The sequence below is a fragment of the Ochotona curzoniae genome, unplaced genomic scaffold (genome assembly GCF_017591425.1).
Source record: "Ochotona curzoniae isolate NIBS_2020 unplaced genomic scaffold, NIBS_Ocur_1.0 scaffold_2453, whole genome shotgun sequence".
In the NCBI taxonomy this organism is placed as follows: Eukaryota; Metazoa; Chordata; class Mammalia; order Lagomorpha; family Ochotonidae; genus Ochotona; species Ochotona curzoniae.
The window spans coordinates 20,429,894-20,450,804 of NW_024467094.1; the positions used below are offsets into that span (position 1 = coordinate 20,429,894).

General features: G+C 45.0%; 1 protein-coding gene across 7 annotated transcripts in view; it reads left to right on the forward strand.

The window, feature by feature from the left end:
- BCAS3 (BCAS3 microtubule associated cell migration factor) overlaps window positions 1–20,911 on the forward strand; it is a 532,941-nt gene that overhangs the window by 448,530 nt on the left and 63,500 nt on the right. The gene's annotated exons all lie outside the window — the stretch shown is intronic.

Below are 20,911 nucleotides of genomic sequence, written 5' to 3' on the forward strand. Positions count from 1 at the left end.
ATGGTGGCAAGAAGGTGTTTGTGATGGGGGCTCCTGCCTAAGTGCAGTCTGGCTCCTGGGGGAGTAACAGGCAGAGGTCCTGTGGTGCCCAGCTTCCTCCCCAGGCACAACGTACAGGACAGTCTGGGAGAGTGTGCTCAAATGAGTTGTTGTGGTTCTGCTTTTTGTCTAATTCTTCTTTTTAAAAAAATTGATTTATTGGTTCAAAGGCAGTATGTCAGGGGTTGGGGAAAGACAGAAATACTCTTCTGTCCACTGGTGCACTCCTACTCCACTGGCGCCTTTTGTCCAATTCTTTATCTGATATGGTAAAGCTTGGTTTCTGGTCTCACAAGATTGGGTCACAAGATTAGTCTTGTTGAGGTGTCTTTGTTAGCATTTGAAATTTCCATAGGTCACCATGACAGATGTCCTGACAGCCCCTGCATCACTTAACAGACACATGAAATTTTTTTATTTCTTTTCTGGAAGTGAATGTTGTTTGGCCAATGAAATTTAGGAAAAAATATTCTTCCAAATAGCTTCCTAAAATCATACAGCTTTAGTTCATTACCGTAGGAGGCAAATGTCTACCTGCATGCTCCCTTATTTCTCCACTAAGATGGAAGGACCTGACCCTGAGGTCATTTGAGCTCTCCAGGTTACTGGTGGTTACCTTAAGTTAGCTCTGTTGATAATTTGATGGGACAGACAATTCTGGTAAAGTCAACAGGGGCAAAATAACAATCTCACTCTGATTTCAGAATAGCACCAGGAACTTATCAGATGAATTTATGTTACTTCTCTGTCCCAAACTTCAGGTCCTATGTAAGAAGCCTCTTCTGCAAAACCTTAACTACCTTTTGAAAGTTATGATTCTGGGTCCGGTGTGATAGCCTAGCAGCTGAAGTCCTCACCTTATATATACTAGAATCCCATATGGGTGCCAGTTATAGTCCTGGCGGCCCTGCTTCTCTTCCAGCTCCCTGCTTGTGGCCTGGAAAGGCAGTCTAGGATGGCCCAAAGCCTTGGGACCCTGCACCGGATTGGTGAACTCCGGCCTTTGTGGCTACTTTGGGAGTGAATCAATGGACGGAGGGATCTTCCTTCTCTCTCTCTCCTCTCTGTATATCTGACTTTGCAATAAAAATAAATAAATCTTTAAAAAAAGAAAGAGTTATGATCCCCAAAAAACTACATGGAACCCAGTGGTTCTGCCCAGGTTGTGATATTGACCTTACCTGCAGCCAGAGCTGTCATTTCCCAGCCCCTTTGCTTTCCTTTCTGCAGGCATTATGTTTCTGTGAAAAAGACCTCTGCTCACTACAACCTGTCTCTGCCTTTTGTTGGATTTGGTCATTTATTCCACAAAACCTTAGTGGACAGCAAGCATGTGCCAGGGAAGGCATCCTGAAGGAATCAGTGCTTGACCTGAGTCATGAAGATCATGTAGAACAGGGGCAGGCATCAAGAGGGAAGGAACAGTGTGTAGAGAGGGTCCATGATGAGAGGCTTCGGCAGTTCCAGAAGGCCAGGAGACAGGGAATTCGTTTCTGCAGTTGTGGAAACTGACATGGAACATCTCCTGACAGAGGGCCTAAAGGCTTCGAGAACCCTCAGAGAACTTAAAGCAAACCAACCTCATCAGTTACATGTTACAGAAAACACTTTGTGTCTGCAATATGGAAAATGGGTTGAGGTAGGACCAAGACTGGATTCAAGACAACCAGCAGGTATCAGCTGTCAAGTGAGGAAGGCCTAAAGTAAGGGAGCAGTGGGGTTAAAGGGAGGGGCTCCTAAGTGCCTAGAACCTATGGGATTCTACCTGATCACTGGGTGGGAAGCAGCACCATTCATGGAGGAAGGGTAGGGATGGAAGAGAGAAGGTTGGTCTACTTCAGAACAGATTAAGTTTAAGACCAGCAAAAGAGAAATAGGGGCTGAGGTTTTACTTCTTAACTTTGTCTTTGTTGACTCAGATTGGCTTGTTCTCTGATGTTTCCTGTGTGCTCACACGTGTGTGCCTGTATCTAGGCTGGAGGGTGGGGAAGTGCGAAGCACAAAAAAGAGCATGTGGAAACTTTCAACATACAAGAGAAGTTAGCATAAACCATTCTGTTGAGATTATTTCCAAAATCTGACCATATGTTTAAGCAAATTAACAAATGATTAAAGCAGCAGTCGGCAGGGACTTGGTCTCCTGTGGGAATAAGCAAAGGCACAAGGATACAGAGCAAGTTAGGCCCAGGTGTGCTCACTAGGAAGGCAGTCACTGTGCTGTGGGTCCCCAGCGGCTGATGGGCTGATTGGGACAGAGCAGCTGAAACAGCCAATCTGGAAGAAGGGCAGCTGTTCGTGTTTGCTGAGGAACCTCTGCCCAGTGTGAGGCTCTCAGAATGTTTTTATCCCAAGCATGTTAGTATTAGACTCTACTTTGTCTTACCATTGGTATTTAAAGGGCTTTCATCCCTTAAAAAGGCCATTTCCAAGTCATCCAGAGAGAATGGTATCATGAAGAACAATCACTTAGCATTTTGTCGCAGAAAAATGGATCAGAGGTTGAGAGAGTACATGAATTGCCCTCCAAGAGCTTCAGTAATGGTTCACTTAGGGTCTTGGGTCAGACATAGGCCCTCTCTGGATCCTAGCTCTTCCCCAAAGGGTGAAGAGCATCTTCCCCAGCATTTTCTTGGGTTACTTTCTTCACTGTCGCTTTCTGTCTATGTCCGTTTAGGGTTTAAAAAGGCTACGTGTTTTGCTTTCAGTGACAGTCTTCTCACTCAAACCAAATACACGGGCCTGGACATCAGCAAAATACTTGAATAAATTGTGCTTCCCAGCACAGTTTATGCCTGGTGTGTTACAGGGCTGGAAAAATGCCACAAAGACAATCAGTGCAGTCCTCAGCCCATCAAGGGTCATTGAGAACATCAAATTTTAGAAATCAACTACCCTTCCACCCCCAAAAAAGTGAGTACCCTGGCCAGAGACTGCCTTCCTGGTAGTTCATAAGATAAAAATGAGAAAGACCTTGAGCTCTAACATGGAAGCTCTCTCAGATGCCCCAGTCTATGCTACCTTGGCTCTCATCATCTTCAGTCCTCAGATAACCCAAGGACTCAGAACCCTTCCTCCCATAGGGGAGATCTGGAAGGAGTTTCAGACTCCTGGCTTCAGCCTGGCCCAATTCTCTTGGTTGAGGCCATTTAGGTAGTGAGCCTATGAATAGAAGTATCTCTCTCTCACACTTTGCCTTTTTTTTATAGATTTATTTATTTTTATTGGAAAGTCAGATATATCGAGAGGAGGGAGGCAGGGAGGAAGATCTTCTATCTGATTCACTCTCCAAGTGGCTGCAACAGCTGGAGCTGAGCCGATCCAAAACCAGGATCCCAGATCCTCTTCCAGGTCTCCCACATAAGATGCAGGGTCCCAAGGCTTTGGGCCATCCTTGACTGCTTTCCCAGGCCACAAGCAGGGAGCTGGATGGGAAGTGGGGCCACTGGGATTAGAACCAGCGCCCATATGGGATCCCAACGCATTCAAGGCAAGAACTTTAGCCAATAGGTTACCGCACCAGGCCCCCCGCTTTGCTTTTTGTATAAATAAAATAAATCTTTAAAAAGTGGGGCTAGCTTGCAGTCAAAAGTAGTCATGCATGTGTAACTTAAAACTTACGTTGCAAAAAGATGGGATTTTGAGTAAGTTCAGGATAAGATCTTTGAATTCATTCAATGCGATTTCAAGGCATTCTTCAGAAAACTTGGGTCTTTACCAAAAGAATCTAGTCACTACTTGTGCCACTTATGTATTAAAATGTTTGTTCCACCCACATGCAGCACAGAGCCAGGGCAGTTTAGTTTCTCGCTTGTTGTCGCACAGCAGGAGAATGATCTATAAGGAATAAGAGCAACCTGGTGGCAATGAAACGGATGAGTTTGGACTCAGACAGCAGAGTTCAGGGAAAGGAGGGTGGTGCTTATACAGGGGGTTCCGCTTAGCCTCCAAGTTCCATAGCTCTCCTGAATTCTGTTATGACATATTCTTTTTAATGATTTAAAATTTATGTGTATGTACGTGCATGAAAGTATGTGGCTGCTCACAGATACATATATCGAAGATGAAAGAGAAAAATGGACAACTTATAATTACGGATATTTTTGTTCATCTGGATACCAGATGATCTCCCTCGATTCTGACAGTTTTGACAAATCAGTTTATTAAAATTGCAAATATAACCCAGAGCTGTTTGGTACAGTACTGAGCAGGAGGTGCTTTCTCCTTTCATTCTATTTTGCTTTAGCATTGTCAGAAGTAAAAACAGCTCATGCTTCAAGGCTGAACTATTGGCCTTCTGTGAAAAGGCTGTCGCTTGCCGCATACAATCCCCATTGGATTCAGTGTCCTGGACCCTAAGTGTATTATCATGGGGCTCGGACCTTGGCCAGGCACACAGAAGCGTCTGCTCTCCATACTTGCCCTCCTCTCCTTACCGCCTCCCCTACTCCTTCAAAGAGAAAACTTGCTCCCTAGGCTCCCAGAAGGTAACATTTGAGGAAGGAGACAGAAAGCAAGTTTTAATTTGGGGACTGTATAATCCTGGAGTTAAGCAACTGGTTTCATTGTAAACTCTTGGGGAACCCATGTAGTGAAAAGTGTCAAGGCAAGGGAAGACAGAGTGGAAGTAGTTGGGTGCTGCTATTAGTGATGAGAAAGAAATACACACTGGATAGGAGGCTGCAGTCTCTGAGACTAGAGAAAGGAGTAAATTCCTTCCTTTTCACAGTGCTTCTGATTCCTCATCTTACTGTAGTTGGCAGTGTCCTCTGCCTCCCTGATTTTTGCCTCTGCTGCTTTCCTCTACCCTTGCCTCTAGCCTCTGTCCCTGAGTCTTTCATGAACAACAACAGGCATCATTTCCTGAGTATCAAGGAAAGGTGGCAGTCTGGTAAAACCTCTGGATCCCTCCTGAGAATACTTTAAAATAAGTAATATAAAACACATAGGATTATAACTATTAAAATATTTTAGATTAACATAGTACTTAAGATGCCTGGATTCTAATCCTGGCTGCAGCTCCCAGTTACAGCATCCTGCTAATGTAGATCCAGAGAGGCAGCAGGTGCTAACTTGACTAGTTGGGTGCCTGCCACACACACAGCCCTGGATGAAACTCCTGGCTCCTGCATGGCCCAGCCCCTGCTGTTGCAGGCATTTGGGTAATGAAATAGCATATGGAAACTTTCTTTTTCACAGCCTCTCACATGAGACATTTTGCAACATTTTTTAATTACTTATTTTTATTTAAAAGGGAGATTGACAGAGAGGAGAGGTGCAAAAAGGTCTTCCATCCTCTGGTTCACCCCCCAAATGGCCACAGCAGTCGGAGCTGAGCTGATTTGAATTCAGGAGCCGGGAGCCTCTTCCAGGACTCCCACAAAGGTATAGAGTCCCCAGGACTTGGGCCATCCTCTGTTGCTTTTCCAGGACATTAGCTGGATTGAAAGTGGAACAGCCAGGACTCCAAACAGCGTCCATATAGGATGCTGGGACCACATGGTAGAGGATTAACCTGTTGAGCCACTGTGCAAGCCCCCTTTAAAAATCTTAAAGGCCTACACATTTATGGTATTGTAATATATGTACTTGTTTTTAGCATGTTTTACCAAAACTTATCACTACTATAATTTCAGTCATAGTACATATATACCAGAGGATGGCAAAATAGGATCTCACAGTCTGGTTTTGTAAGTAAGGTTTTATTGGAACTCAGCCATGTTCATTTTTCTACCCATTGTCAATGCCTGCTTCCGTGCTCCATTAACAGAATTGAGTAGTTGCCCTAAAATCATGTAATCCTCAATTTAAACTACTTGTCATCTGACCCCTTACTCAGAAAGGTTTCCAATCCCAGGTATAAACTGCAACAAAAGTAATGTCTAACAGAAAGACTGATTTATAATGGTGACAGGTTTTTGTCACCATTTGTTTTTTGCCCATATCCATAATTAATTTAACCTAAATTTTACTTAGAGGCTAGTCAAAATATAGTTATTTTTTTTCCATCCAAACTCCCAGATCACCAAAAAAATTTTTGACATTTTTTAAATTTATTTGAGAGACATATTTAGAGAAGGGAGGACAAGACAGAGATAGAGATCTTCCATCCTGTGGTGTACTCCCCAGATGGTCACAATCGCTAGGGCTGGGAAAGACCACAGCTGTGAACCAGAAGCTTCTTCCAGGTCTCCCACATGGACTTAGAGGCCAAAGCACTCAGGCCATCTTCTGCTGCTCTCCCAGGTGCATTAGCAGGCAGCTGGGTGGAAACTAAACAGGTAGAACTTGAACTTGTGCCCATAGGGGATGCTGACATCACAGGTGGCAGCTTTATGTGCCAACCCCCACCTGAATTCTTCTCATGGATTCCTCAGAGGGCTTTTTACTTCAGGTTAATGACCTCTTAACCTGAAAATGGAATTACACTGTAAAGGACCTCTTAGCAGAAGGAAATCATTTCTTTTCCATGTGAAATAGCTATACCTTTCACCCCCACTCATCAATTCCTGCATATATTCATATATGGGAGTTCTAGGTGACAAGTGGGAAAGAGTCCAGATAATCCTTCATCAAATCAGATGAGTCAGCACCTCTTTGGACTCTGAGTGCCATCTTGCAAGAGTCACACCCTACCAAGCAGTCTGCTCCTTAACCACTACCCCATTCCAGCATGTCCCGACAGCAGAAGCCAGAATTTGCTCAGTCCCCTTCTCTTATTCTCCCTGGTGTATAACTTGACTTTTCTCATCTTGTCTATTAATGTCATGCAAAAGCATACCACAAGCTAGGACTTTGCCATTTCTGTGGCTGTAACACCTTCATCTTCAGAGATAATTTCAGGTGTTCAGTAATGACTCAAGTCCACTTAATGTGTGAGATGGTGCCATTGAATAGAACCTCCTGCGTGGTAAGCACCCTGTTCTCATGATGCAATAAAGATTTTTCTGCTTTTATTAGTGAAGTCACTTTTAGACTCATGGAATGAAATATCCTCTGGGTTAGGAATCGGAAGCTGGAAATTAAAATGCAGCGTGCTCCTGTACTAATTTTACACAATCTCCTTACTTAAAGCCCTGGGCTACCCCCACTTAATCCTCACAACAGACTTAAAAGATCCCTATCATTATTGTTAAGAAAACCAGTGGTGTCGGGAGGATAGGTTACACTGGTAAGTGACAAGATTGTAGGATTCTGAAAAAGACTACTTTATCTGATATTTGATTCTCGCAGGATCAGCTGTGGCCCCTGGGTATGTTTTCATCTGAAAGACTCCTTATGGCAGCTCAGACTTCTAGAGCAAGGTAGTAAGAAACAGTTTGGCTGTAGACTTATGGGACGTAGAGTCTACACCACTTCCTGAGTTTCTCTGCCATAAAATAAGTGATTTGTGAAAAAAGACTATATATCAAACCCCTTATGGTACCATTTGGTTATCTGATTCTAGAATGTTCAAAGAACATTTGAGAATGTCCACGTCATGGCACAGGAGGTTAGCTGCATGCCATATTGGAATGATAATTTGAGTCCTGGCTACTTTTCTTCCTAGCTTTCTGCTAATTATATGCTGAGAAGCAGCATATAATGACTCAAGAAATTGAGCTCCTTTTACCCACATGGGTGACTCAGAGGGCATACCTGGCTTCAGCCTGACCCAGTCCTGGCTCTTGTAACCATTTGGGGAGTGAACCTGCAAATGGAAGAATTCTTTCTTTTTCTCTATCACTCAGCCTTTTTAATACATAAATAAGTACATTCAGAAGAAGAAGAGAAGGAAAGGAAGGAAAGGTGCAGCAGCCCCAGGTGAGTTGAGCCCCATGCCTGTCTTTCAGCCTAGCCAGCGAAGCAAAGGCTCCCCAACTTCAGAATCTTAGGGATCAGAGCAGATGCCATGGCCACCCCCTGTGTGCCAAGCAGCTCTACTGATGCAGCAGCACTGGACATTGTATTGATCTTTCAGATAGTGTTTGAATATCATCTCACAGAGACAAAATGATGAAGATTGATGGGGAGCCAGTGTTGTGCATTGCCACAGGAGGCCCTGTCTGCGGGCATCTTCTGAGCTTCAAGAAGAAAGGAGTCCCTCATCTCTCACCGTGGGGAAGGAATATAAACAAGCACCTGTGTTTGGTGACACAACAGCCTAGGACTCCTGAACTGCCTCAAAAACATGCAGGGGCTGAAAAGGAACGCATGGGCTTCTCTGAGCAATTAGTGCCATAGGTTTCCTCACATCTAAGTACTGATCTGGACTCGACTTCATCTCTGCTTGCCTTCAGCGATGATTATTTGAACTGACAGCCTCACCACCTGTTGTTAATTGGACTTTGGTGCTTTCTCCTCCTGCTGTCATTTCTCATTACTGCCCTTGACTTCTTTTCAGAGGATTGGGTACAGTGGGGAGTGACCAGGCTGCAGGAAGAGGGCAAAGAACTTTTCAGCTTGACTCTTCTGTTTGTGGCCCATCCTGGCTTGAGGCAGCATCAGTACCTCCCCATCCCACAGTTCCCTCTTTACTGAGCACTTGGAGCTTTCAGCTCTAGTTTCCAGCTTGCATGTCTGATCTCATTGTGCACTCTAGGCTCCAGGAAAGCAGAGGCTGAAGATTTCTCTTGGTGTCCCCTGCCCTGAGCTCTGTACCACATGCTTTGTAGGTGTTCAGCTGCCCCATTGAGTAAAGAGTAGGCATAGTTGTCCTAGCCCAAGCCATGCCAGTCATCCTGTGCTATCAGCACTGCCATCTGTTGCTATTTTCTGAAGCCACATCTGAACTGGTAGCACCACCATCTGCCTTGTCAATACCACTGGAAATGTGGGAGTCATCCTCCCCACTGCCTCCTTCTACTTCTCCTTTATGTACAATTAAGTGGCCAATTCCTACTGATTTATTCCCTATAAATCATTCTCAATTTTTTTTTCCCAATCATTCCTATAGCCACATCCTTGTTTATTGCCTCCTTATTGTAATTATCTGGCCTTCCTACCTTCCTTCACTTTGGCTTCCACTTACTGCTCCTATGATACTGCTTCTCTTGCCGTGTCACTGATGTGTTGCTACCATATCTGACATCTCTCAAAGGTTCTTTTTGCCCTCAGTGGAAGCTCAACTTGCTGAAAAGACCTGGGGAAGTTTTCCTTGGCCTGGCTCTGCTTGCCTCTTTGTCCTCTTTGACCACTTCCTGCCATGAATTTTGTGTCTCAACATTTCTTGTAGGCATCCTAATGTGTTACATTACTCCGTTTGGCACCTAGAATGCGCTCCTGATGCTTGCTTTTTCCATCGCCATTTGTACTAGGAGATTAAGCACGTATCACCTCTGCCAGGAGGGCTTGTCTGACGCTGTCTCCAGGAAGAGATGAAGGGAAAGGGGGAAGCGAGGGTTAGTCCATGTACTTTGGACTTTCATAGAGGTCTTCAATGTGCTTGACACAGGTGGTCACTTCCAGAGATTATTGAACTTCCAGTTTGTGTCTTCCAGTAGCCAATGTCCATAAATTCTATCAATTTTCATGCTGAGTCCTTTGATGAAGTTTTTGTTCATATCAGGGTGAAAATAGCAGGTTTGTTCTTTAGAAGCTTGCTGTTTTTCCTGGGCCCCTTCCTTTGCTCCAGCAATGGAATGCCAGCCTTGGTGTGTGGGGGAATGTCTTGATTGATCAGCCAAGCTGCTGTGGTGGGTTAACCATTTCCTTTCTGCTCAGGGTGGTGTGAGGCATGGAGGGGCCACAGAGACCCTCGTATCACTGAGAGGGGCAATGAGCTGAGCCACACAGGAGGAAGCATGAAGGGGGCTGGCCTTTGAAATTTTGACAGACCTGGGTTCAAAGCCATTGTCTATAAACTTGAACAAGTTTGTTAAGCCCCCTGCGCATCTGCATAGTGGTGAGGACCAAATGAGATCACAAATGTTATGTGCTCCAAGAGTGTCTGGACTGGAGTAAGCAATTGATAACAGTGGCTGTATTTGCTGTCATTTTCTCTATGTTGATCCTCTGGTGGATGTCCCTGTGCAATAGAACTAAGAGGTCATTCCTGGCCCCTATGCACTTCCTCCTGGTGTCCCTAAACTTGATCCCCAACTTTAACCAGAGTTCCAAGTAACTTCTGACTTAAAAAGCTTCAACACCCTTGTGAATTTCCAGTTTTCAAACAGTTGAGGAAAACCTGAGTAAGCCCCAAACCTTGTATCTAGGGAAGAATGTGGTATTCACTTCCTGTGGGATTAAAATTGGGATACACTTCAATTGTGGTCCTGATTTCCCCTCTTGGCAGCTCAGTAAGCTGGGGTTCCTCCCCACGAGTCTCAATCTCAGGAGTAAAGAAGTTTGTAAATGTGGAACTTTGTGTTGCTGGGTGTACTCTTTGTATTTCCTTATGGGTAGTTTTCTTACAATTGAGCATTCTGTAACTGTAATGGTGGAATGATTATTTGCCAGACTTTAGCGTTAACTATAGCTATCAAAAATTAGCAGGTTTTGTTTTGGTTTTAAATGGGGACAAAATTTGCTTTTAAGACGTGAAGCATGTTCAGTAACCCCAAATACAAATATTTTCAGTGTAATTCAAGAAGTTATTTGCTTCTAAGTAGCAAAATAAAGGCATAGCTACTATTTTCTTTCAAGCGATTTTTTGATTTAGATGTATTTATTTTTCTTGGAAAATCAGATTTACAGAGAGAAGGAGAAAGAGATAGAAAGATGTTCCATCTGCTGGCTCACTCCCCAAGGAACCGTGGCTGGAGCTGAGCTCAAGCCAAAGCCAGGAGCCAGGAGCTTCTTTCAGGTTTCCCTTGAGGGTGCAGGTTCCCAAGGTTTTGGGCCATCCTCTACTGCTTTCCCAGGCCACAAGCAGGGAGCTAGAAGGGAAGTGAAGCAGCTGGGATACAAACCAGTGTCCATATGGGATCCCAGTGCATGCAAAATGAGGACTTCAGCCATTAGGCTACTGTACCGGACCCTACTATTTTCTTTTGGTCTTCACTTTGATTGATCATTCCTTAGTGAGATTTTGAATTTTTCTCCAGGCTTAAGTGCAGTGGTTATTCTAATTTTCTGTGGTTCTCCTGACATTAGGTCCCAAGAGCAGCTCTGTTCTCTTGGCTTGGTTAGTACAAAAGCCACCAGGCCTGTGTCCTCAGCTTCTTTGATTCCTTTACGAGTCTGTCAAGATTGATGCGAGTCATTGCCACAGAATCCTGCAGCTTTCTCTGCTTTTCCCACAAGCCACAGAATGAGACAAGGCAGACATAAGCGCTGGGCATGAGTCGATACTCACCTCAGACCTAGCTCCCCTCCCTGCAGTCACGAAGGCTGAACACACCACAAGCCCCATCCACTGTGGGGTTTCTGCACCAATGCTCCCGGGAGAGACTACTTCTTACTTCTGCTAGTTTTGCTTTTTGGAAAACAAAAGATCCTGCCTGTGTTTAGTAGAGTTTACTAGAATTGCACTCAAGATGTTTGAGAGAACAGTCTCAGGGAAGAGATTTTTCTTTCTTTTCTTTCTTTTTCTTTTCACATTTAACACAGCTGTAAGAACAATAAATGTTGAATTAACTTTCTTTAGCCTCTAGACAATTTGTAAGCCTCATCTTCTGTGTCTGGCATCTACTTGTATAAAACAGGAATAATCTCAATCTTCCTCAGTGAGATTGTGACAGAATAAAAATGGTGAATCCTGAAGTGAAAGGCACCGTACAAATCTGAAAAACTGTAGAGGCTTCTGATTTCATTCTGAGGTTTCCACATTGAAGAACCTTTTTACAAGTGTTCTAGGAAAGGTTATATTCCTGGGCATGAGTTTAGTGGCCAAGTTGGGAAATAGCCATGACCAGATTAAAGCTAATGCAGATGGTTCTCTTGTTAGATTAAATTAATTAATTTTGATTCTTTCAATGGTGTCAACATGTCTCAATACATATACACATTGCATAACGTTCAAGCCAGGTAAGCCTATATACCGTCTCAAACAAGTGTCATTTTCTCGTGAGAAAAACATTTAAAATTCTTTCTTCTGGCTTTAAAAATATATATATAGCTTTTACTCGGAAAAAATTGATAGAAAATGCACATTATTGTTTTTTTTTAGAGGCAGAAACATACAGAGACAGTTAAAGAGAAAGCACTCCCCAAATGCACATAATGGCCTGGACCAGGCAGAAGCTGTGAGCCAGGAATGTAATCCAGATCCACCACATAGGTGGAAGGAGCCTAATTCCTTGCCATCACCACTACCTTCCAAGTTCCTAAACAGCAGGCAGCCAGAACTCGAACAGGGCACTGAACCCAAGCTCTAGGATTTGGAACATGAACATTTTAACCACTTGGCTTAAATGCCTACCCCATGTTATCCTCTAGTTTCCTTTTTCCACAGACTTTGTAAAGTATGTTATTGTTACCTGTAGTCACCTGGATAACTTTTTGCAATACCTTCTAGTAGACATTTCCATGTAACCTATGTAAATTGCTGAACAAAACATCTGAGTCATGGCTACATAGATGTAGCACATACAATGTTCCATTGACCGACTCCACTTAATACACCGTTGTACTGTGGAGATTTAGGTTTTTCCAAACACAAATTAAGTGAAGCAGATACATAATCTATTCCAACCAGTTGCCTTCTGTTTTCTCTATTTAGCAAGTCCTTGGAAGAGAGCTGTGTGTGGGCCTCTAAAGGAAGCATAGAAATTTGGGTTAGAAACTGGACTGGCCAGGTTGTGGAGTTTGTGCATCCCAGAGCTGTCAACAATAGCGTGGGCACAACTGGCCCAGCACTGTCAGCATAGCTGAGTCTGCAGGGACTCCCGGTGTTGTTGTTTATGCTATTTGGCAAATATTTCTACTCAAGCCTTCAGCTAGTTTATAGCATTACATTTTACAGCCCGTCATGATGATAGTAACCAACCCCAGAAAAACATCAACAAGCCAACAGCAACCATAGTGTCAGAAGACAAATGTGACCCCAGAGACCGCCCACCCCCTTCCCCCGGTGTATCACATACCCTCTCGATTTCAGTGCATCTCTGGCTAAAGTGGTTGCCATGGATCTTAGGTCAAAGGAGGCTATTTGGAGGGATTGTTCTAAACACACGCATGTGAATGTTGAGAAATACCACTCTTGGAGAGCAAGAGGCACATACAGACCCTAGCCCCTCACAGTGACTAAGACAAAAGGCAGTGGGATCTACAAAGAGATCTAGAAATAGTGTAGGGCCTTGCAACAGGCCAATAGATCAGTCTGCAAGGGGCGGGTGGCATTCAGGGACTCGAGGCAGGGAGTGCTCTGAGACCCCAAGCATGCCTCCCCCGGCAAGCACAGCCTCCTATGACTCTTTCTGCTTTTGAACAAGAAAACAACAACTGCATTTTAAGTTGCTTTGGTTTAGAACAGAAAAATATAACTTGGCTTGAGTTCCCATGCTAGCCTTTAAGAGTGCGTTGGTCTGTAACACCATGCTAAGTCTGTTTTCTATCAGTGATTCCTAGCCAGCTTATTAAACAGATTTATACAATGAAAGAATCTAATAACAGAAACATTCACCTTCTTTATTACTTGGCATTATTTATGGTTGGAGTCTTTTTCAGCTACTTTTTTATGCACTGGAACCTGCCAACATCATACTTATAAAGTTTATGTACCAAAGTGTAAGTAGGTGGGGAGTGTGTTGTGTGTGTCTCCTCTGTCCAGCCATGTGGCTTCCCCCAGCAGGGACTACAGGGACCCATTGGGTCTGTGCTCTGAGTGTTTGCAGCATGCACTCTTGTTTCCTTCTGGAATTGATACCTTTTGACCAAAATTAGATTTACTTCCCCTGCCTACCACCCATCTACCCCCACTCCCACCTCTTCTTGCCACAAGGAATAATGAATGCTTCCTTCATCTTAGGGCTTAGGCATAGAAAATAGAAGGACCTTAGTCTATGTGCAGATGTGTATAGGGATCAGATTATTTCCTCCTGATTTGCAGTCATCTCTTGCAAGTGTCAAGATATCTGGATTCCTCCCCATTCATTCTCAGGAAACAAAGAGTGGAGAAACAGTAGTAGGGATTTTTGGTGGGAAATGGTATGAGCAGATGCAAATACTTGAGGCTGAAATTATAGCATCCCTCCCCAGATTTCCCTTTTGTAAAAGAGGTGGCAGGCACCATGTAAATGATTCAAACTGGGCATCTGAAGTGGATGTCTGAGGACCCAGGCCATGGCAATCCTGAGCAGGCCTTGCCTGCTTGCCTTCTGCCTTCTGTAGCATGAGAAAAATAATTTATATATTTTTCCTGAGAAAGAACATGCCAGATTTTGCCTCCTTCCCTGATGCGCATCCTCTTTTCTGTCAAACACTCACCCACATGGAAAGTACCCCAAGCAGTGTCTGGGGCTGGAGAGGTGGCCACAGCTTCTGTGGGACTGTGAGGAAGTGGTGGCTGTTTGTGGGTACAGGTGGGGAAAGAGGACAACAGGAGGATGACCAAGGGCCCCTACACCCTTGTGAGAAGACTCCTAGCAATTCAAATGGCCGCTTGTGTAAGAAAGCTGCAAACACTCACAAATTAGTAAAAATGAAGCTATGGTGAAGGGAAAGGCTTTAGTTGAATATAGGATTCCTGTTAACAAGCATAGCGTTCAAGCTACCGTCTACCTGTTTCCTTGTTGCAAGAATCAGGCAGCACCTGCCATGTGGTTCATAGTAACAGTTGTAAGGATTCAGAGGCTGATGAATTGGTGAATATTTCCATTGGCCTGTTAACAAGTGGCTTGGACGCCATCAGCTCTTCTTTCCAGCATCGATCTTTCCAGGCCTGCCTATCGCCATGCCTTCATGCATTGGAGCTTCAGAATCATTGACCTACTAACCTCTATTCTGAAGGATTGTTTGAATGATATGGGAGGAAACCATCTCAAAATTGTTCATCTGTTGTATGTGTGCGTCATCTCCCAGATGCAAATGCTTCCCCTGAGCCCATGTATTTTTTTTTTTCCTGTTGAAGACAGAAAAGTTTATTTGCAAAGAGACCAGGTGAGCAGGAAAGGGAAGGGGAAAGTATCTCCCAAGAGAAAGCCAGCAGATGGGGTGCCTCTCAAAGGAGGGAAGAAGGGAGAGACACCAAAGGTTTGAGGAAGGGTCTTGGGGTTTTAAGTGTTCTCTGACCCCTCCTTGTTGAGCAGAAAAATACAGTAAGATGTTGCCCACTGGTGGTCTCTTAACCAGTTAGGAAATGAGTTGGTGATGCTTGTGCCACCCACATAACAGTGCGGCCAAGATCTCAGCAGGCTCGGATGGTCTCAGACACCCCCTGTTGAAATCCCACGTCCTAATTCTGTAGGGGTAAAGGACAACGATGTCATCTGGCTGCTTCCTGCTGAAATGGAGTGTCATTTGAGTAAAGGGTCCCCTGGAAGTGTGGGATCCACAGAAAGATGGTCTGGGTCATCCAAGCTGCTGTGGCAGAAGTTGGTCATCATACAAGTTTGCATGTGCAGGGCCACCTGGAATCTGAAGACCCCTATTCGGAAAACAAAGAACGCAAGACAGTTAAGAATACAAGGTCCTGCCCATAGGGTCCACATTTCTGTTAGACCTGTAGCAACAATAAAAAGTTGCAATGATGGTATTGGGTGACAAGATGGAGGAGGGGCACATAGAAAACACTTATCTGTTAGGTGCCTTTTTGAAAAACAGCTTTAAATCCTCCGATGGTTCACAGGATGATTCTGGAGAATCTGGTTGACCTCAGACTATAGAGTCAATATCTGCCTCAGAAGGAAAAACAGCCTTGCATATCAGCGGCTAAGACTAAACTAGGACCTTCACCATATATTTCACCCCCAATAAAGGGACCAGTAGACTGAACCCATGTATTAATCCAAGCCCTGAGCTGAGAATTAGAGATGGGAGAGACTTGCAAAGGAACAGTCCTCCATTCACAAGCTCCCGGTCTCTTCTCAGAGCGTACGCTGTAAGCATAAAACTATAGTTGTCAGTTCTGTGGGAGGAAAAGGATTCCCAATCCTGGGGCGTATATGTGCAAGGAGAGGCAGGTGGCATGCCACAGAGAGTGGACCAGGCTCCACGTGGCCTCTGGGCACCTAGGAGTTGAGAGACAGTTTGGTTCAGTAGATGAGAACTTGGGTCCTCAAGTTTATTTGGACTTCAAAGCCCATTTCTGCATCCCAAGAGCTGTGTCACTTTGGGCATGTTCCTGAACCCCTCTGTTCCTCAGTATACCTACATTCTGGGAGGCTGGGAGGAATCAATGAGTTCCTGGCTGCAGGACACTTAAAATTCTGCCTGCCTGTCCCACAAAGAATCCTGCCTGGCAGTTAATGCCATTTAAGAATTAGCTATTACTGTTATTGTTATCCTCACATATATTTATGGGTGTGTATGCATTTGGTGTCTGTATATCTTATTTTTAATCCAATTTTGGGTCATATATATAGAGAGCCTTGCTTCCCATATTAACAGATATGTGTTTACTGTAAAACACTGGTTTAAAATTGACTTTCTTCTGCAAAACTATATCACTAACTCCTTCAGAACTTACCCCCTCCAAGGCTGGGTGAGTCTTGCTGTGGTTGATGGAGTACCATCCTGCAAAGTCCCAATTTGGGGCCTCTCTTCAGGCTGTTTGGTTTGTGAAAAATTTAGATTATTTGTTTTCTAAAATCCATATTAGGACATGCTATTCACTGTTTGGAGAAATGGTACTGCTGTCTAGGCTGTTTGATGAAGTGGTTGGGTAAACGTTTGCTCTCCGATCTCCCTAAAATAGAGGGCTGAAGGGAACTTGCCTCCTGTGTATAAAAGATATGTTAACTCAAGTATAATGTGAGTTGGTCACATCCCATGTTGGCCTTGGGAAGCCTGTACTTCTGTGAAGTGTTGTGGTGTCTGAATGTACTGGTAGAAACAAAGCAGAAGTCTTTGGATCTGGTGTTTGTACAGAATGTGCCCCTGGTCAACTTTAAGAGATGCCAACCCTAGGGTCTGGTACAGTAGCCTAGCAGCTGAAGTCCTTGCCTTGCATGTGCCAGGATCCCATATGGGAACTGGTTTGTAGCCCTGTGGACCTGCCTCCCATCCAGCTCCCTACTTGTGGACTGGGAAAGCAGTCAAGGACAGTCCAAAGCCTTGGGACCCTGCACCTATGTGCAAGACCCAGAGGAGGCTCCCAGCTCCTGGCTTCAGATGGGCTCAACTCTGGCCATTGCGGCCACCTGGGAAGTGAATCAGTCGATGGAAGACCTTCCTCTCTGTCTCTCCTCTCTGTGTATCTGACTTTGCAATAAAATAAATAAATCTTTGAAAAAAAAAAAAAAGAAATGCCAGCCCTGGCCAAGTCACACTGTTCGTGATTCACTCCCCAGGGACCAGCTCCAATAACAAGAGGATTCTGCTTGTTGTGGTAGTGGTTGTTATTTGGACTCTGGAGACATACGATGGATAGATCTGTCCCAAGAAGAGGCAGGGAGCAAGGAGTGGTGCTGTCAGCCAAGATAGGCTAACAATGTCCAATAGGTGATGCCCGATCTCCCTTAGGGAGCCACTCTGTATAAATCCCATCTGATACCAAAGAGGCCACAGTGGTCAGCACACCACAGGTTGACACTGACCTTGGCCACGCTGTTGGGGTAATTGGACTTTCAGGATGAACTCCCTGAACAATCCCACCACTGTGGCTGACACAAACAGGCTTTTCTTTAGCAACAGACGTTCATGTCTTCTTGCTCCAACTTTTTTTTCTTGAACAAACATATGTATTGTGGCCAATGCAAGGGAAATCCCACTCACCATTTTGATCTGAGTTGCTTCTGTCCTGGAACAATGGTCTAGTGTCCCAGGGGCCCGCAAGAATCTGTTTTCCATGCCGGGTCCAGTTTTGTGAATCTGCTAAAAAGCCCCAAAGGCCGGAAAGGACCTCCTCTGGCCGTTGGTGACAGCAGTGACTTTCTACCTGATTGCCTTCCTTTTCCTTCCATTGCTGGGAGAGTGAACTTCAGCAACACCTTCATGGTTGGCATTGAGTGGTTCAGAAAATCTGGGAGCTTTTGAAGTACCTGCTCCTCTCCCATGAGGTGGCCTCTTCATAACTTAAGCAGGCATAGCCCCACACTTGCATCCCTTCTTAACTGTTCACCTCCTCAGTTAGCAAAGCAGACTGCAGAGGCCAGAGCTATGGCGTGGTGTGCTAAGTCACTGCCTGTGATACCCATGTCCCATATGGGTGCTAGTTCAAGTTTTGGTTGTCCCACTTGCAATCCTGCTCTCTCCCTGCTAATGAACCTGAGAAGCAGTAGAAGATGACTCAAGTGATTAGGTCCCTAGGCTCATTTGGGAGACCAGCGTGGAGTTCCTGGTTCCTGCATTTGGCCTAGCTCAGACCTAGATGTTACAGCCATTTTTGGAGTGAACCAGCAGATGAAAAATCTCCCTCTCCATCTCTTCCTCACTCTCTAGCTCTACCTTTTGGATGGATGGATAGATAGATAGATAAATAGATAGATAGATAGATAGATAGATAGATAGATAGATAGATAGATAGATAGATAGATCAGGCTACAGACTGGTGAGTAAGCACTGTCTAACTTCCACATCTTTTTTTTTTTTATTGTTGTTAACATTCTATTATGATGTGATACAGTTTTATAGGCACTGGGGATTCCCCCACTCCTCCCATACCCCTCCCCCCATGGTGGATTCCTCCACCTTGTTGCATAACCACAGTTCAAGTTCAGTTGAGATTTGTTCCTTGCAAACACATATCTAGCATAAAGTCCAGCGTCTAACTTCCACATCTTTAATCCTCCAAGTTCTATTAGGCCTTGAGTCACTGACTGGGTAGCGCTGGCTGAGAAAGCAACTCTCTCTTGGGCTAGGACCACAGAGTGATGAGCAAAGCCCTGTTTGGAATCCTAGGAGTTACTGCCAAGTAGAAGGAGTGGCTGCCACCCTTCCACTAGAAGAGGAGACTGCGGTTTTGTCAAGGCCCTACAGCTACAGAGGATGGAGCCATCATTGGCACAGCTCTCTGACTGTAAAGTGGCTGTCCACTTCCACCATGCCATGCTGCCTTCCTATAGGAAGCTTCATCTGTGGTTCCACTTAAAATGTGAGGAAACATCTGGAATATTAGTTTTCAACCACATTTCAGACACCAAAAGTGGAGCCTAAGGAATAGCCTGGTTGGCTCCTCTCTGTGAGTGGGTAAGAGTGGAAAGGAATTGCTGATCTCAAGCATTTCGTTACCAGAATAACCCCCAGGACAGGCCTGGCTGAGCTGGGATTTGTGTGGGCCAGACACTGTAGGGGATTTATTTCCGAAGTTGGAGGACAGAGCTGGGATTCTGGTCCAGCTCCGCATCCTCCCCAGAGCCCAGCTTGCTGAAGACACATAGCCCCTGGATGAGGCTTCCCGCTGGGAGAGGCTGCAGGGCCGAGGCAGTTAACGATGAAACAAGACGCAGCCTTTGGCTACAAACCTAATGGTTTGGGTTCCAGGACACAGGATAAAAATACACAACTGGAAAGGCAAGCTCCCAATTAAGTTGAAGAGCCTGAGCAGGAGATGTTTCAAGACGGCGAAGCCGCGACCACACGCGGGCCTGCTGTCTCCTCAGACGGCCCTGCTCTCCACGCCCCATACTTAGAGCTGGCTCCGGAAGCCTGGGGGGCCAACCACTGGCAGCACCAGGCATTGCTTGTTTCCATTCAGAGAAAAACTTGCTTGCCTTCAGCCCAACAACTTATCTCCTTTGGCGTCGTGGAGTAGTAAAATGTGGAGTGGCACAACCAAAAGATTTTTTCAAGAGTGGCCAACTTCACCTGACACCCTGATTTCACATTGTGGGAACTGAGGCACACACAAGAGACATGAGCAGAGTTGGGAGGAGGTTTAAAGTGTTGGCCTTCTAATGCTTGCATCCCCTTCTCTCCATCTTGAACTTGGCCCATGCCATTTGGCATTCTGCCAGTCAAGCCTCCTTCCAGTGCTCTCCCAAACATCAGAGCCATCAGCTTCCTTGCCTTTAACTGGGGGCAGCGGTAGGAGAGGGGGTGGGCACCAAGAAACTGGAGGCAGTGTCCAAAGAGCCGACAAGAACAGATGCCACAGACTTGGGCCCTCACTGTCTGACTGCACACCCTCTTGTAGAACATGCTGTGGGCAGGACCCAGTTTGGCCTCTGAGTCCCAAGGCTGCCGAGGTCATTCTAATGGCTCTCACATCCCTGGCTTTTCCTGCTGCTAACTTTCCCCTCTGTCGCTGCATGTGACAACCTTACAGCTACAAGTGACTTTGAGTCTTGCCAAGACAAGCCCAATGGTTACTTTAGGACTTCAGTTCCTGCCAAGCCTGAAATAGTAATTGCCTGGAGGCTTCCAAAAAGCTTGGCTTTATCTACAGCACAGTCTTAGTAAATCAAAACACAGGTCTTATCTCCCTCTCCTCTCCCCTCTGTTGTGTGGTCTCCTACATGAAAAATGTTACCTAATTGCTTACAACAGCTGGCCTGATGTTTAATTATTTCAGCTTTCTAACCTGATATTCCAGGCCAATAAATTGTACATAGGGAGGGAATCATGCTCTCTGCAGATCATACTTTTGTAGGTTTGCTTTGTGAGAAATGTTGAGTTCAGCCACCAGAGGGAATTCCTAATGTGAATGCTGTTAGCAATAACTACCTCCGTCTGATGCTAGAACTCCTCTTCACCCATCTGAAGAGCAGTGTTCTTGGAAAATGCCTTTAATCCTCTCCCAAACATTCCAGCGGCATGCCCTTGTGCACTTCTGCACGGTTCAGCACATACTCCCTGCTCCAAGGCCCTCAAGGCCTAGAGAACAACCTAGGTGTTCTTGCTGTCACCTCAGGCCTGA